The sequence below is a fragment of the Rhipicephalus microplus genome, chromosome 3, assembly GCF_043290135.1.
Source record: "Rhipicephalus microplus isolate Deutch F79 chromosome 3, USDA_Rmic, whole genome shotgun sequence".
Classification (NCBI taxonomy): domain Eukaryota; kingdom Metazoa; phylum Arthropoda; class Arachnida; order Ixodida; family Ixodidae; genus Rhipicephalus; species Rhipicephalus microplus.
The window spans coordinates 111,238,700-111,255,643 of NC_134702.1; the positions used below are offsets into that span (position 1 = coordinate 111,238,700).

The 16,944-nt window shown below is 46.9% G+C and overlaps 1 non-coding gene across 1 annotated transcript; it reads right to left on the reverse strand.

Moving 5' to 3' along the window:
* Positions 1-562: 562 nt before the first annotated feature.
* TRNAT-CGU (transfer RNA threonine (anticodon CGU)) lies at positions 563-635 on the reverse strand. Its single transcript has one exon. It is a non-coding gene; the product is annotated as a tRNA-Thr (tRNA).
* Positions 636-16,944: the final 16,309 nt, after the last annotated feature.

Below are 16,944 nucleotides of genomic sequence, written 5' to 3' on the forward strand. Positions count from 1 at the left end.
TAACAGACAGTAATGCGAAGGAATGTACAGGGGAAGTTATTAGAACCAATGAAATGTAAATAAGAAGAAAGAAGAAAGAAAAGTGGATGAAAAAATTACCAGCTTTGAGCAGGAATCGAACCTACGACCTTCGAATTACGCGTTCGATGCTCTAACCACTGAGCTATCACAGCGGCCGTCCCTCCATCCACTTTTTGGGGTTTATATGTGAATTTAGAAGTAGGAGTGACAGTCAGCGCCATCTATAAGCCAAACAACGAGTGGGAAAACACTCTTATTCGCATGTTTGGCGTCACGTAGCACGTGAACTTATTATGAGCGGGCCGCTGATTAAGTGTCTCTCTAATACAACCTAAACACACCAAGTCTGCCAGTACGAGACCCTCGTTCAATGAAATAAGGGAGAGAAGTGTATACCTAACGGCTAGTATTTCCGTGTTTTAACACAATATTAATGAGATATAACAGACAGCAATGCGAAGGAATGTACAGGGGAAGTTATTAGAACCAATGGAATGTAAATAGGAAGAAAGAAGGAAGAAAAGTGGATGAAAAAATTACCAGCTGTGAGCAGGAATCAAACCTACGACCTTCGAATTACGCGTTCGATGCTCTAACCACTGAGCTATCACAGCGGCCGTCCCTCCATCCACTTATATATATCATTCCTGTTATATCATTCCTTAACTATATAATTCCTGCCATACTAAGTGCTCGCAACGTGAACAGGAATGATATAAGTAAGGGACCAAACAGAGTATCTAAAACGACTTCCCAAACGAACCTTGTACTAACTTACTCCTCATCAGCGCCACGAATCAACAACATACTTTCCCGCCATTTCAACATAATCAGGCAAAGCAAACGACTAACTTCTATTTTCGCGAAGCCACCTCACGTGGTGTACCGCCAGGATAAAAGTCTGAAGGACATTCTTGTCAGAACAAAAACAAACACTCCCAAAATTCAATCAGGGTGCCATCTCTGCGGAAAAGCTCGATGCAAGGTATGCCCAGAGATGGTCACAACACGTGAATCCAAAGCGAACTTCTCGGATTTCAAATTCTGCATAACTGAAAGCCTTAATTGTGACTCCAGTAACGTAATATACATGCTACATTGCAACATCTTCGGACAAGAATATATCGGCCAAACAGACACGCCATTTCGGCTGCGGTTCAATAATCAACGGTACCACGCCACTTCACTGTTGAAGCTACCTTTATCTAGACATCTGCGCCTGCCAAACCACAGTTTTGAAAATATCAGCGTAACTCTTTTGCAGTCCGGTTTCTCAAACAGACGCGAGCGCGAACAGCGTGAGGCATATTTTAATTTCAAATTTTGTACATTAGTAGCCGGCATCAACGAGGACCCCGGAAAACTCAACTGCCTCCGAGAAGTAAGCCAGGAGAAAATTGGTGACAAAGATTGATAGCTGGAGACCATGCTCTTTTCTGACTCACTCGTACGTGTACACTGTCCTTTCTTGTGTTTTTTCCCACATGCACATACAAAGTGTTTACGTTCACCTACTACTTCATGACCATTGAAGGGAAACGGACGAAGATTAAAGGTAAATAGCCGACCAACCCATTAACGAGAAACCTTTTCTTTACGCACGCCGCCGCCGCCCGCCGAACGACCCATTACGGGGAAACCCCTTTCTTTACGCACGCCGTCACGGACCCTCCCGGTACCGCGGCGACAGTCTTGGGTGGCCCGACACACGTCAAGAACTGAACAGCACGTGATATGAACAGTATGTGGATGCAGACGGACAGTTGCCTTCGTTCTCAGTGTTGACAGTGGTTCTTCCTCTTTTTTACTTTCTTTCTTTTCTTTCTTTTTTTCGTCTTCCCCCCCCCTTTTTTTCTTGTTCTCTCTCACTCTCGCAAACGTCTTTCAAGGCGAGAGGGACGCGGCAGCAACAAAGTTTGGAAGCTCATGTCAGTATAACTCATCCCCTGATGAAGGGAGGACCCCTCCCGAAACTGTTGAGAAATAAATATATTTATCCTTGTTGACAACGCTCCCGTTGTGCCATATCCCATACCTTCACGAAGACTAACTGGCCCATTAAATTATTACTCCCACTATATAAATATATATATATATATATATATTGTTACGGAGCTCGCAAACACACGGAAGAGAGGAATGAGCGTATTTCCTATATTTACATGCCAAAGTGACGCTTCAGAGCTGCCAGTCTCTCGCGCGGCGAGTCCACTTCTTTTTCATCGAACTGTTGTCCACGACGGTAGAGCCATGCCCACTGCCTCGTAATATCACCCCCGGCGAACAAAGCGCCGTCACGGCGCCCCTAAGTCAATCAGGACTGGCAGTATAGTAGGGCTTTAGGCGCGACACATGAACAACATCAGTAGATGGTGTAGCAGAGGATGAGTGCGGTTGAACGGGAGTGATGAGGTAGTCGACGTCGGTGACCTTGCGGAGAACTTTGTAGGGTCCTGTGTATCGTGGGAGGAGCTTCTCGCACAAACCTTCACGTCGATACGGCGTCCAGAGTAGGACAAGAGAGTCATCAGGGTAGTCAACGTCGCGGTGCGAGTCATCGTAGCGGACTTTTTGTGCGGCCTGAGAAGCACTGAGCCGAGTGTGCGCGATTTGGCGAGCGACGCGGGCTCGAGAAGCAGCGTCCTGCGCATACACCGTTGGTTGGATAGTAGCAGAAGGAAGGAGTGTGTCGAATGGCAACGCAGGGTTGCAGCCGTACAAAAGAAAGAATGGAGAGTAGCCGGCGGTGTCATGTCTTGACGAATTATATGCAAATGTAACGTAGGGGAGCATTGCGTCCCAGTCACGGTGGTCAGCAGAGACGTACATAGACAACATGTCTGTAAGAGTTCGGTTGAGACGCTCCGTGAGACCGTTAGTCTGGGGATGGTAGGCAGTAGTAAGGTGATGTTCGGTAGAGCAGCTCCGGAGGATTTCGTCGATAACTTTTGCGAGGAAGCAGCGGCCCCGATCCGTCAAAAGCTGGCGCGGAGCTCCATGCCGCAGAATGACGTCATTTAGGAGAAAGTCTGCGACGTCTGTAGCGCAGCTAGTTGGCAATGCGCGAGTTATCGCGTATCTGGTCGCATAGTCGGTTGCGACAGCGATCCACTTGTTGCCTGACACGGACGTCGGGAAAGGTCCGAGCAAGTCGAGGCCGATGCGGAAGAATGGTTCCGGGGGAATGTCGATAGGTTGGAGCAGGCCAGCCGGACGGAGAGCAGGACGTTTCCGACGCTGGCAGCGCTCGCAAGCAGCGACATAACGGCGCACAAATTTATACATGCCAGGCCAAAAGAACCGTTGCCGCACGCGGTGATAGGTGCGTGAAAAACCCAGGTGTCCCGCCGTCGGTGCGTCATGCAGATGTTGAAGAATAGTGGCACGCATGTGTTGGGGAATAACTAACAAATATTCCGGGCCATCAGACTTCATGTTGCGACGATACAGAATGTCGTTGCGAAGGACATATTGACGGAGAGAAGGGTCGGAATGTCCTGAAGATACTCGCTGAATGACCTTCTTGAGGGTTGCGTCCCGGCGCTGCTCTGTGCCGATGTCGTGCAAATCAGATATGGCGAGCACACAAGAATCGCCTTCATGGACAGCGAGGCTAGCAGGGTCCACCGGATAACGCGAGAGACAATCAGCATCTTGGTGCAACCTGCCCGACTTATAAATTACGTCGAAGTTATACTCCTGGAGACGTAGAGCCCAGCGACCTAGGCGACCAGTTGGGTCCTTGAGCGACGACAGCCAACACAAAGCGTGGTGGTCCGTAATAACTGAAAACTCGCGGCCATACAAGTAGGGGCGAAATTTCGCTACAGCCCAGACCAACGCAAGACACTCGCGCTCTGTTATCGAATAGTTTCGCTCAGATGTGGAGAGAAGGCGGCTGGCATACGCAATAACACGCGTTTGGCCTCCCTGGTGTTGAGCGAGGACGGCGCCGATTCCGTGAGCACTGGCGTCTGTGCGTACTTCAGTCGTCGCAGACGGGTCAAAGTGAGCCAGTATTGGTGGTGAAATGAGCAGGTCGATCAGCGTGGAAAACGCAGCTGCTTGGTCTTGGCCCCACGAGAAGGGCACGTTCTTTTTGAGAAGATCAGTTAGTGGTCGTGCAATTGTAGCGAAATCGCGTATAAAGCGGCGGAAGTACGAGCATAAGCCCACAAAACTCCGAACATCTTTGGTTGAAGAAGGCAGAGGGAAATTCTTGACAGCGCTAATCTTGTCAGGGTCAGGTCGGACGCCAGCAGCACTTACAAGATGACCAAGGATCGTGATTTGTTGTCGGCCAAAATTGCACTTTTTCGAGTTCAGCTGGAGTCCTGCTCGACGAAAAACGGCTAAAATGGTCGACAAACGAGTTAAGTGAGTTTCAAATGTTGGGGAAAAAACAATCACATCGTCGAGGTAGCAAAGACAGATGGACCATTTATAACCACGAAGAAGAGAGTCCATCATGCGTTCGAACGTTGCCGGGGCGTTGCACAGCCCAAAAGGCATAACCTTGAACTGATAAAGGCCGTCCGGTGTGATGAAGGCAGTCTTTTCTCGGTCTAAGTCGTCGACAGAAATTTGCCAGTAGCCCGAACGCAGATCAATAGATGAGAAGTATCGCGCGCCATGAAGGCAATCAAGGGCGTCGTCGATTCGTGGCAGCGGATATACGTCTTTGCGGGTTATCTTGTTCAAGGCACGGTAGTCAACGCAAAATCTCCAGCTGCCATCCTTCTTTTTCACTAAAACAACAGGTGACGCCCATGGACTTGAAGAGGCCTCTATGACTCCTTTGGAGAGCATTTTCTCGACTTCTCGTTGTATGACCTGGCGTTCGGACTGGGAAACACGATACGGTCGCCGTCTAACAGGATTAGCATCGCCGGTATGTATTTGATGACGCACGAAGGACGTTTGCCCTAAAGGGCGGTCATCGAAGTCGAAAATATCTCGGTAGGTAGTCAGAACGTGGTGAAGTTGCGCCAACTGACAGGGCAGAAGATCAGGGGCGATCATCATCGTGATTTCGTCGCTAGGTGCGTTTGCTCGGCTGGCTGCAGTAGGGGACGAACAGTCTTCAGGGTCCAATGCCACGATGCTACATGCATCAAGTGGGGAAACGTGGGCTAACGAAATGCCTTGCGGGAGAACTTGGGTCGAACTACTGAAGTTAAGGAGCGGAAGCTGAACGTAGTTGTCCACAATAGTCACGATTGTATGCGGCACAGCAACACTTCGAGCCAAGAGCACATCCACCAATGGAGACACTATGTAGTCACCGTCAGGAAGAGCTGGTGATATCGTTAAGGCAACACACGTGGTGGCTTGCGGTGACAGCCGAACATAATCAACAGCGCACAAGCGGTGTGACGGTGAGGACGGCACAGGTCCAAGTCGAGGCAGTTCAAGTTGAAGAACGCCGGTTGCACAGTCGATGAGAGCAGCATGGGTGGACAAGAAATCTAAACCAAGAATTAGGTCATTTGGGCACTGCTCAATAACTGCAAAGAGAACAGATGTGGGGTGATCGGCGATAGTGATGCGTGCTGTGCACATTCCTGTGATGGCAAGACTTCTTCCGTCGGCGACACGAATAACGCCAGGGGCAGCCGGTGTGAGCACTTTCTTCAGGCGGCGACGAAGTCGGGCACTCATCACAGAAATATGCGCCCCAGTGTCAACAAGTGCAGAAACAGTCAGGCCGTCAACGTCGACGTCGATCAAATTTCGTCGTGTCGGCAGTACAAGGAGAGGATTTGAGGTCGGTACCGAGGATGCAGCTTCACCTCCAAGAGCTGCACCGCTTAGTTTCCCTGGTGAGAATTGAGCGGGGAGGTCGGGCGTCGTCGTAGAGGAGAAGGGGACGACGGGCGACGTCCTGGCGGCGAACGAGACTGGTGACGTCGAGGCGACGGTGAGCGGCTGTGCTGCGTATCAGGGGCATCGCAGGCGTAGGAATCGACGGGCAGAGGCCGGCGGTAGTTGTCGGCGATCGGCTCAGGAGGTTGGAAACGACGGTAGCTATCGGTGCGGCGAGCAGTGTTATACTGGTTTCGGGACGAAGACCAATGGTTGTGGCAATACCGTGCGACGTGACCTATGCGGCGGCAGTTAAAGCAGATCGGCCGATCATCCGCAGTTCTCCATTCGGCCGGATTGCGAGAGCGTGGATAAGACCTTTCTTGGGGTGGTGACCTGGGGCGAGGCGGCGACCTTGAACGGAAGCCAATTGGTCGAGACTGAGCAACGGCGCAGACATCGAAGCCCAAATTGCTCAGTTCTTCCCGCACAATCGACTGTACCAAGCAAACCTGAGGTACTTGCAAATCGACGTGGCCGTTGGCGGGAAGAGTAGGTGTAATTGCTTCGATTTCCCGCCGGACAATTCGCGTAATTTCAGACGCTGGTGAAGACTGCCGATGGGAGGACAGTCCATCTTCGCAGGAGGACGTCGCTGCGGTGTTCGGCAGTCGAGTAAATGATCTTGAAATCCGCCTGCTTTTGGCCAGTTCAAAACGCCGGCATTCCTCAATAATTTCGTCGACGGTCGCACAGTTCCGGCACATTAGCAGGTTGAACGCGTCGTCCGCTATGCCCTTGAGGACGTGGCCAACCTTGTCAGACTCCGACATGTCGTTGTCAACTTTACGACATAGAGCCAGCACGTCCTGTATATATGAGATATACGGCTCTGTGGACGTCTGAGCACGTATAGACAACTCCTTCTTTGCAGCCGCCTTTCGACCGATGGGCTTCCCAAATAAGTCGCGAAGCTTTTCCTTGAAGGTGTCCCAACTGCCGATCTCCTCCTCATGGTTCTCGTACCAGACTTTGGCCGTGCCTTTCAGGTAAAACAGCACATTGGCCAGCATAAGAGTCGGATCATACCGGTTGAGAGCACTGGTGCGTTCGTAGTCGGCTATCCAGTCGTCGACATCAACTTGGTCCGTACCGCAGAACGTTCCAGGATGCTTCGGATGCGTCAGCACGTACGTGGGTGGGGGTGGGGCCAGTGGAGGCGTTGCCGTGGATGGTGCGGGCGTCGCCGAAGCCGATGGAGAGGTGGCCGTGGGATCAGTCCCGTGTTCCATCACGGAAACTCCGATTTGACGACCACTGCGGAGCTCCGTTGTATGGCGCTTCGTTACCCAGCACTCCCACCAATTTGTTACGGAGCTCGCAAACACACGGAAGAGAGGAATGAGCGTATTTCCTATATTTACATGCCAAAGTGACGCTTCAGAGCTGCCAGTCTCTCGCGCGGCGAGTCCACTTCTTTTTCATCGAACTGTTGTCCACGACGGTAGAGCCATGCCCACTGCCTCGTAATAATATATATATATATACATATATATATATATATATATATATATATATATATATATATATTGTCTACAGCCTCATTGAACATGCGTCTTGTCGTTTACGTAAGACTATGAAACGAAGTAGCAACGCAAATAAACACTTGATTTTCTGTTAGGTCTAGCCAGAAAAAAATCATACGTGAGTTAGGGAATCTTCGCTCTATTGCAATGCGCACCATGACGTTTTATCCACTTTTCAAAATTTCATGCAGCCGATGTCGTCCAGTAGATTGTTCTGTCCAGCTACCTCGGGCAACGAAAATTTTTTGTGGCGACCCATCTCCCCAATAGCTATGTATGCTATTTTAATGAAATAGCTTATTTTCGAAGCGTCACTGCGTGACTAAATGCGGCTCTATTAAAGCAGCTTCAATAACACTAAATGATCCCCAAGCTACCTTAGAAAGTTTCCTGATCGTATCTGTTGTTTCAATCGTCAATATTTTCGAAAAGCTCTTGCTGCCATCATGTATCACTATTTTGGCGGATCAAGACTAGTAAACGTGTAGTGGTCAGGACATTTAGTCATGATCTTCAGTGAATGTTAGAGTTCCTGTGCTGGTAAAATCATCCATTTGATATTTCCTGGTGAATGAACCAGTTTAATACATCGGAAAATGTCAGGCATCTTTCTCTATAACTCTTTCGGAAAGAAAACAGTCATTAATTAACGTCATTCCTTTGCCCAAGTGTTAATAAACACACTTGTTCAGGCTGCATCGTTCTATCAATCACAGACAAAAGAAAAAGAGAAAAAACAGGGCCTGGCGTCAGCGTGCTCTTTAGAGTTGGTGTGGGTGGAAGCATGTCTCGTAGTAAATTCGAATGCGGTGCGCACAAATTCAACCCGCCACAATTTTTTACTCATTTCTTGAATGAATGCGTTCGACACCAATTGAAACAAAGACAGGAAGCAGTAGCTGAAGCAGACAATATCGCAATACGCTTTCTAAAGATCGCCGTGTCATAGCGAACTGCTGACACCATTCGTCCGGCATATAGAAGTTAATTGCAAAAAAACATTCAAAACGTACGTTTTTTTCGGGTTCTTGTTTAAAAGCCAACCGTGACAATTGTAGCTGACCATGCAACATTCTTAGGCCAATTTCACCATTAGTCCCTTGTGATGGCGATAGTTGCCGCTGTTGACGCACTTTGGGGCAAGCCTAAACATGTCCGGCGTGCTTGAGCCTGGACACTTTGCAGCATTCGTATGCTTGTTTTACTTGCGTTGGTTAACACAGGTAGGCTGTACCGAAGGAATCTAAGGAAAGGATCCTGTATAGTCGCAACATAGCAGTTGTGGACATTCCCCAGTTCTTTCCAGCGAAGAACTTAAAGAAATGACAGATGCATGTCAATCGCCTTTTCATGTATGATACATGTGAGCTCCATGAAAGATCTCTGTCAATTATAACACCTAGGAACTTGTATGATCGGAGGTGACGTATCCTTTCGCTGTTTATCAGAACGCTGTAGTTCTGCATGGTTTGCGCGTAAATGCCACAAGTGCACATTTCTCAGAGGAAATTTCCAGACCTCGTTGACGAAGGTAAATAGCAACTTGAGCGACAGCTCTCTGAATTCGCGCTTGCAGCTGTAGACGTGTTACTGCAGACGTCCAAACGCAGATGTCGTCCGCGTACATTGACAATCTGACAGTACTTGGCAGATGCTCATTGAGAGCTATTAGCGTCAGGTTGAATAGTACAGGGCTAACTATGCCACCCTGGGGAACACCACGGTGACTGTAATGTAGCGAAGTGTCGCCATCCTCGGTTATCACGAAAAACGATCGCTCAGAGAGATAGCTGCGTAGCCACTGAAACATCCGACCACCCACTCCTACCTCTTTGAGAGCGGTGAGGACAGCTTCATGTGTGACGTTATCGTACGCCCCTTCAACATCAAGAAATAAAGAAGCGCAGAGACGCTTACGGCTTTTTTCGTGTTGCACGTAGCTGACCAGGGCTATGACGCTATCAATTGATGACCGGCCACGGCGAAATCCCGTGATAGCGTCCGGGTAGATGTTGTGATGCTCCAGGAACCATTCTAGCCGTCCAAGTACTATCCACTCCATCACTTCGCCAAAGCAACTAGCCAGTGCAATCGGGCGGTATGATGTGAGCACCAATGGTGACTTGCCAGGCTTCAGTAATGGAACCAAACGGCTGGTCTTCCAGTTAACTGGACAACCTCATCAAGACCCACATTAATGTGGAAGTTCTGAGGACACATATACGACACCTTGCTCGAACCTATCGACATCACCTAGCCTCTTTACCAGTGGTCCGACCATGCACATCTTACTGCAAAACAGTGACCGCACATGATGAGTCAATCCCAACTTTGCTCTCTTCTCTGCAAGACCTGTGACTCCACCATGGTGCCTCGCTCAACCAATGATTTATATTACTTTCCTGGCGTCCAGGAAAAGGCCGATTTGTCGTCACCGGCTCTAACAACTTACACTACTTCTCTTGTATGAAAAATATCAAGACTCCACACATATATACACTTACGGATCGGTTCAGCCGGACAGCTCTACAGGAGCAATAGTGATACCAAGGTTGGCCACGACAATGGAATTCAAGACATCTCACGCAACAACATCAACAGCAGCAGAATTGGCAGCACTTCGTGCAGCGTTGCAATTTGTAGTGGATCAACCTACACGCAAGTGTACTATTTTCTGCGACTCGAAGGCGGTACTGCAGTCTCTACTATCAGCCTTACGCCGTGGACCACACGAGCAGATGGTACTAGAGATAGCAGAGGTTATACACCACCTGACTGAGAAACGGCCCCAAATTACATTTCAGTGGTTGCCCAGTCACTGTGGAATCATCGGCAATGAACGGGCCGATCAAGCTGCCCGCTCAGCCCACACACAAGATCATAAACTGCGACTACCACTTTCTAGGACAGATGCTGCACGAAAACTCCGCAGGCTTGCTCGCCAGCAAACCACATCACAATAGAATCAGCCACATTTCAAGCATGCCCGACTGTACTCGCTTGACCCTACACTAAGTCTTCAAGTCCCGTCGAGACTTTGCCGAGCAGACCAGACCCTGTTATGTAGGCTGTGGTTGGGCGTTGCGTTTACCAACGCCTACGCTTTCCGCATTGGGATGGCCGACACCGCAGCCTGTGGCCACTGTGGTAAAGAGGAAACAATTCAACATATTTTTTGTGCCTAGCGTTTAGTAAACAATGACTATGCTTTCGCAAGGAACTCAACAAATTAGATGATCAACCTCTGTCGGAGCAGGGAATTCTGCAGTATCGTCAGGATGTGACTTCACAGAAGAGGGCCCTGAAAGCGCTACTAAAGTTTTTGCGATCGACCGGCCTTACTGAACGGCTGTAGCTAGGACGTCGTTCCTGTGTGTGTTTTCGTTTTTTTTATGAGTGCGCGTGCGTTTTTCTTTCTCTCTATCTACCCCCTCTTTCTTGCCCCTACTTCCCCGCCCCCAGTGCTGGGTATCAACCCAGATGCTAATATCTAGTTAACCTCCAGGACTTTCCTTTCTCACTCTCTCTTTCTCTCTCTTCACCATTAGTCGAACTTTAAGAATAATCAGACAAGCCACGTTAACTTATAACGGGTCAGTTGTGTTTGTCGAAATTCATACATCACTTGCTGGTGTGTATAGAACGAAAAACTACCGTGTTTTGTATATTGCATAATTTGCTGGCCTTCCAACCTAATTATTTATTTACACACATAGTGATCTTGCACATATCGCAAGAATTTGCAGGAGTAAACATACACATCTACTGAAGATGCAATATAGAAATATTTTATAGCGCGAGCAACAGTGCTCCTGGCGCGCTTCCTTTCTCACTGTGCGCTGCTTAGTAAGTGCACATCTCCACGCATCTACCGATCAAGAATACTTTGGAAGTGAGGACAGCAGCATGGAAAGCTCGCAACGCAGCAGCAATGTGGGCCCCCCCCCCCCCCCCCACTAACATGCATGGTCAGAGCTCGTGACACTGGTGTATAATGCCAGCATCGGCAGAAAGTGACAGCGAGCACCAGAATCCATCTAGCGGTGATGAGAGCGGCGAGGGCTTATACAGCCGAAACAAAGCTCGGTCATAAAAAATTACACCCTTTACTTTTCGTTAAAGGGAAGCAACCATGTGTATATGGGAAGCAGCGAATGCTAACGCTTACACTAGCTACGACGTTGACGCTTGCGCTCATCGAAGCGCTGCACAAGAAAGAAACCTGGGGAGGCGCAAAGAAAGCAGTGATGAACCGCTGCTTCCAACTCGAACCAGCCAGTCACTGCTAATGAATGATCCGAGAGAAAAGAGTAGAGTTCGACACAGAGACCGACCGTCCGCTTTTATTTAACGCACCCGTTGCGATGTTTTGTGGTTCAACTACGCACATGAGACATCTACAACCATCACAACTATATAAATTAGGATCCAGTGAGTATATAGGCACGGTGGCCACTGAACAGTTGTGCAGCGGGATCAGCCAGTTTTCATATGCGAAGCGCTAAAAACCTTGCAGTGCGTTCGTATGGGCCCACGTAGGAACAGTGCCCTCCAGGCTATGGCAAACGTGTCATCAGTATAGTCTGTGTAACGCTGCCCCTTTTGTAAATGCCGTAGAGTCCTGTTCTTGGAAACATAGGGACATGTTGTAAACCAGCCGGAAGGATCCTGAATACTTATAAGTGAGCACTAGGAATGATAATCCATGATCACTTGGAAGGGAAAGCCTTATATGTATGATCAGAATCGCTGCAAGGCGACTGGTGGACGTCCTCATGGAGTAATTTTGTAATTACATTCCCGCTTGCTCGAAGTTTGACTCAAACAAGCAGTGACGTATTCATTGTCCATGCAGCGCTGTAACTTCACTGTAACAAAAATATACTCATTTGGAAGAAATCGGGAAAGGATGCACCCGCTCCGCTCCGGTCGCCTCACTCAAACCGGATTGCACCGGGGCAAATACATTCGTTTTCCACTGTTTTCCTCCAGTGATCACCGGACAAAGAAAACCGGAGAAAAACGGGGCCACCCCCAGGTTTCTCTGGAAATGTTCCCGCGCATCGCTTTCGCCTCAGTGGATGCTCCCTAATTTCTCCGGGTCATCGCTCTCTGGCATTCAATGGCTGTTCGAGGAGTTCGAGGAACAGCCTCACCGCCGGGAGGCCGTTCCACACAAGCCAACATTGCGCAGACAAAGCCGGTGTAGTGAGGATTGTGTTAGCGTTCCGAAGCGTTCGGGAAAAAGAAATAAAGCCTTTTCGACATCACAAGCGACAAGCAGCAATGAAGGTTATCAGCGACAGAAGAGAGTTGTGCGAACGGGCATCGTGCAATTGTTCCTGGCAGCGAACAACACATTGTGATCACGCGAGTGTTGAGAGACCTGGCAGTTGCTGATGTGGCAAAAAAATGTTGAGTGAGTTCTCCTTGAATTGCCTGTGTTATTCTTGTCAGTTAGTGCCGAGATTGGATAATGTTGGGTTGATTAACCAAACACGTGATCAATATTTGGCTAATTTCCCAAGACGTCAGTGAAAAATTAGCGGAATTTCGATAATGAGTTGTTTGGACTACGTGTTTTTTTTCGCTACATCACTTTGGTAAAGCAAAATGGAGAGGTGTGCGAGTTGGTACTGATTCATCTTGGCGTAAATGGAGCGCAAAAAAAGTGAACACCACAAGCGCTTGTGGTTGCTCACCTTCTTGTACTCGTCCCGTTTTGCTCAGCATTAAAACCATATTACCTTCGGTAAATTGAATCAAGTCGCAGTGATATTTGGAGCGCTCATTATATATACAATAATAGAAAATGTCATAGTTTTTTGCTGAATTTATCAAACATTGATCATTTCTATAGGTAAACCTAACTGGTTAAAAGATATTTTTTGTCTTGTCAATACACATGAACGGTAACATTTGCCACTTTCCATATCGATAAACGCCAGGTAGAGGTCTACTATTAGTAAAAATTATTTTGATAGAATCTGTAGGCTGAACTAATAAAGCTTGATTAACTAAAATCAGTGTCAATTCTTTATAAATGTAGTTATTTCAGGTAGGGCAATGTAAATGGTACAGACTTTAGAATGCATATACGCGCTGATTCTTGTTAAAAAGGTATTTTGGTGTTATAAATATCAATCGATCAGTTTATTAATATGTCATAAAAGAATGTTACAGGTAGTAAAATGTACAGAATATATCCGAGATATGAATCTAGAAGTATACTAGACTCTTCGTGGGACGTGGTGCTTTCAGGAAAAGAAAAGGAGGGGCGAAGCAAACGTACGATACTAGAGACGAGAATTGCAAAAAAAAAGGAGGAGTTGCTTGGCACAACAAGTCGTCTAGCGCTCAACGTTTCTGTGAAAGCAGGGGGAAGGGGGGGGGAGTAAAGTTAACACATATGACTGCCCAGCTCAACATTTTAAGACGGGGGGGGGGCACTCTAGTGAAAGAAAGAGAGAAAATAAAAGGCACTCTTTCTAAACACTAGCCTACTTTCTGTGATGATGATGGGAGGGATTACTATCCCTGCTGCTTCATATTTTGCTTTTTTCAATCGTGCTGCCATGAGGCTGCAGTTTTTTTTTTTTTTTGCAGGAGACGGGAGTGCGAACAATTCTGAGACGTAGTTCTTACCTCGGTGATACAACGACACTGGCTTGTGAACAGCAATAGGGAAAAAATTTCCTCAAGCCTGGGACATTCGTCGCGACGCTTGCACCTGCACCACATTCTGTGGCATCCGAACTTGTGCACGGACATTTTAGTGAAGTGAAATCGTGAACATTTCTTTATTTATTTGAAAACACAGTTGGATTTCGTGGCGTGTTGTTTCTGCCTTTCGTTGCTTATTTGTTTTGGTACGGTATAGTGAACTTTTTTTATTTTGTGCTCGAACCTGTTCGTCTTGAAGAAACACATGCTCAGACCATAACTACTTCGAAATGTTCAAAACGACAAGTATCAAAACAGAGCGGCTAGTGCAAATATAAAAAAATGAAACAACGCCAACTTATCTCGAAAACAATTTTCCAAAGAGATGAAGATAGGCTTTCTTTAAAGACAGGCCGCAGCCATGTAAGCTGTAACGGCCCACTTTGCTAGACGTATGACGTTGAGCTCGCACAAAAATGCGACTGTAATAATCATAATTATTATTTCCTCAAATTAGGAAATTATTGGCAGGGGCATTTCCGATGCTGTCTACAAGAGGGCCGAAATAAGATTATTTTAGTCAAAAATTGCTTTTGAATGTTTCAGCAACGATGAAGCTATTCATTTAGAAATATATAGAAAACTTTGGCCAGTTTTGAACTTTGATCGCGTCAGGGAGGTGTGTTTTTATCATGTTCTGGCTGTTTCACACCGGATTACATTGAATGTGCTTCTTGATAATGAACGCTCATCCTGTCTTTTTGTGTGTGTGGTCAGTTTCAGAAGTTGCTCCTTCTCATAGACTCACTGCCCTGCCTGCATAGTCCGTGGCTTAAGTGTTCTCCGTTTTTGCGCCTCTCGCATGATTGGAATTTCTCATGCATAGTTATTTTTTACTAAGCTATAAAGAAAGAAATCAGCTCAACCTTTGCGTCATCAATGAATCTGACGGACGGTCCTTCGGGGCTGGTGAAGAGTTGTTCTCGGTGGCCACGCTTTCCTTGTTTGTCGTGCTTCGTTTTGCAGCATCATGGGAATAATTTTGGAGCTTTGTGCTTCAAACTTGATTGCTGTTGATTTCATCTAATCTGTCTTATTGTGTGTTGTTTTGGTGGCTTTTTGCATGTTTGTTATTGTCTCCTTTTCCTAAATGCTGGGCGATCATCCAGAATCGGCAGCTTGTTTTGAAAAAATCAAGGATTCAGAACTCAAGTGTTTCCTTGAAATTTATCTGCTAGAGCTCCGTGAAAAAGAATACACAGTATCTCTGCAGTGCTTGCATGAGAATAAGGACTTCCTTCACCTAACCAATGCGTAAAACAATCAGCATTCAATAAATAAACAGCGGAGCAAACACTTTGAAAAAGTACTGGTCCACCTCATTGAAATTATGTCTGGACGAAATAAGTACATTCGTGATATACTCTGGAGGTACCACAAAAAAACGCTCCTGATATCCAGAGTGAAAACCCCCCGAAAAATGCTCTGGAGGTTCCACAAAATCAGTCCTGCCAGCCGGAGGAAAATGTCAATAAAAGTACTCCGACGGTGCCACGCAATCGCTTAGTTCGGCCGGAGTGAATTGTCTTTTAAAAGTACTCCGGGTGTGCCACGTAATTTCAGCGACGATCCGGAGCGAAAACGTTGCTCCGGATGTCAAGAGCAAAAATTGTTTCGAACAGGGGGTGCGCTAGAGGACAAACGCTTCACTCAGGCCTCCAAGTATTTTTTTTACAGTGTAGAACGGCATCTATGTAAATGCCACTGGTGTAAATGTCACCGGTCGACACAGAAGCCTCCAAGTGCCGGAAAACAAGCTGCGGTGTTCGTAGAAGCTTCAGTTGGTTTAAAGAAGTCTCGCAGTCATGTGTCGATTCAAAACTAGCACCTTGACGAAGCAGACTGTTCAAGGGGAATGTAACTTCAGCCAATGCCTCCAAAAAGTTATGCCTGGAACATGAGTTATGAACGCACTGCCTTACCCTCTGATTTTACTCTCCCTTTCCGTTACGAATATCTTATTTGATTCTTTCTGTGTGCTCGTGAATAATACGTCTGTGGTTCAGTTGTGTATGTGTGACCACTTTTCTTCTATCTAATCAAATGCGAGAAGTCGCGAACTCTCTTTTTAAGTAACTAACGTTGGTTGATTTCATTGTGTCTTGGGAGTCTCTCTTTGTGCGTCGTCCAGTCTAACAGACTGAAAGACACATGTAAAAGTGGCTCTTTGTGTTCGTTGGATGCGCTGCAGGCCAATTCATTTTTATTAATGCGTATCCCTTCGATTGATCCAAGGGGCGCTGAGAACCGATAAGCGTCATGTGTTTCATTATTTGGTTTCCTGCGTTGTTCTATATGCACGATATATGTGGTGATAGCTACATCGTTTTATCATATGAAGCCCGACTTCTATATTAGAGAAAATTCATGACTGTGTACAAAAGGTGGAAGTGGTAAAAACTTTATTAAGAACTCTGCAGAATTCAAGGACAGCATTTAAGCCATCCTGTAAACAAACCAGAGAGCAAACTTTAATTATTCTACGTTAACACGACATGCGCAGAATTGTGAATGACGGACCTGTGGAGTGCACACGTGAAATTACGATACGCCCATTTACGCTACAGTACTTTCATAACAAATTTATATGGTACTAATTTTAACTGTGCTTGATGAAATTGTTGCAGCACTATTACGCATACTCATTTTCGATAACTGTCGAAGCGGACTTTCCTGTGTATATATTTCTGCCTTTCCTTTAATAAATCTTCAGTTGAGAGACAACGCTCGTACTGTCCTATACTTCGTCTGCGTCGTTCTTGTGCTGCGAGTTATCAAAAATGAACTTTCACGAACTAGCCCGAATTTC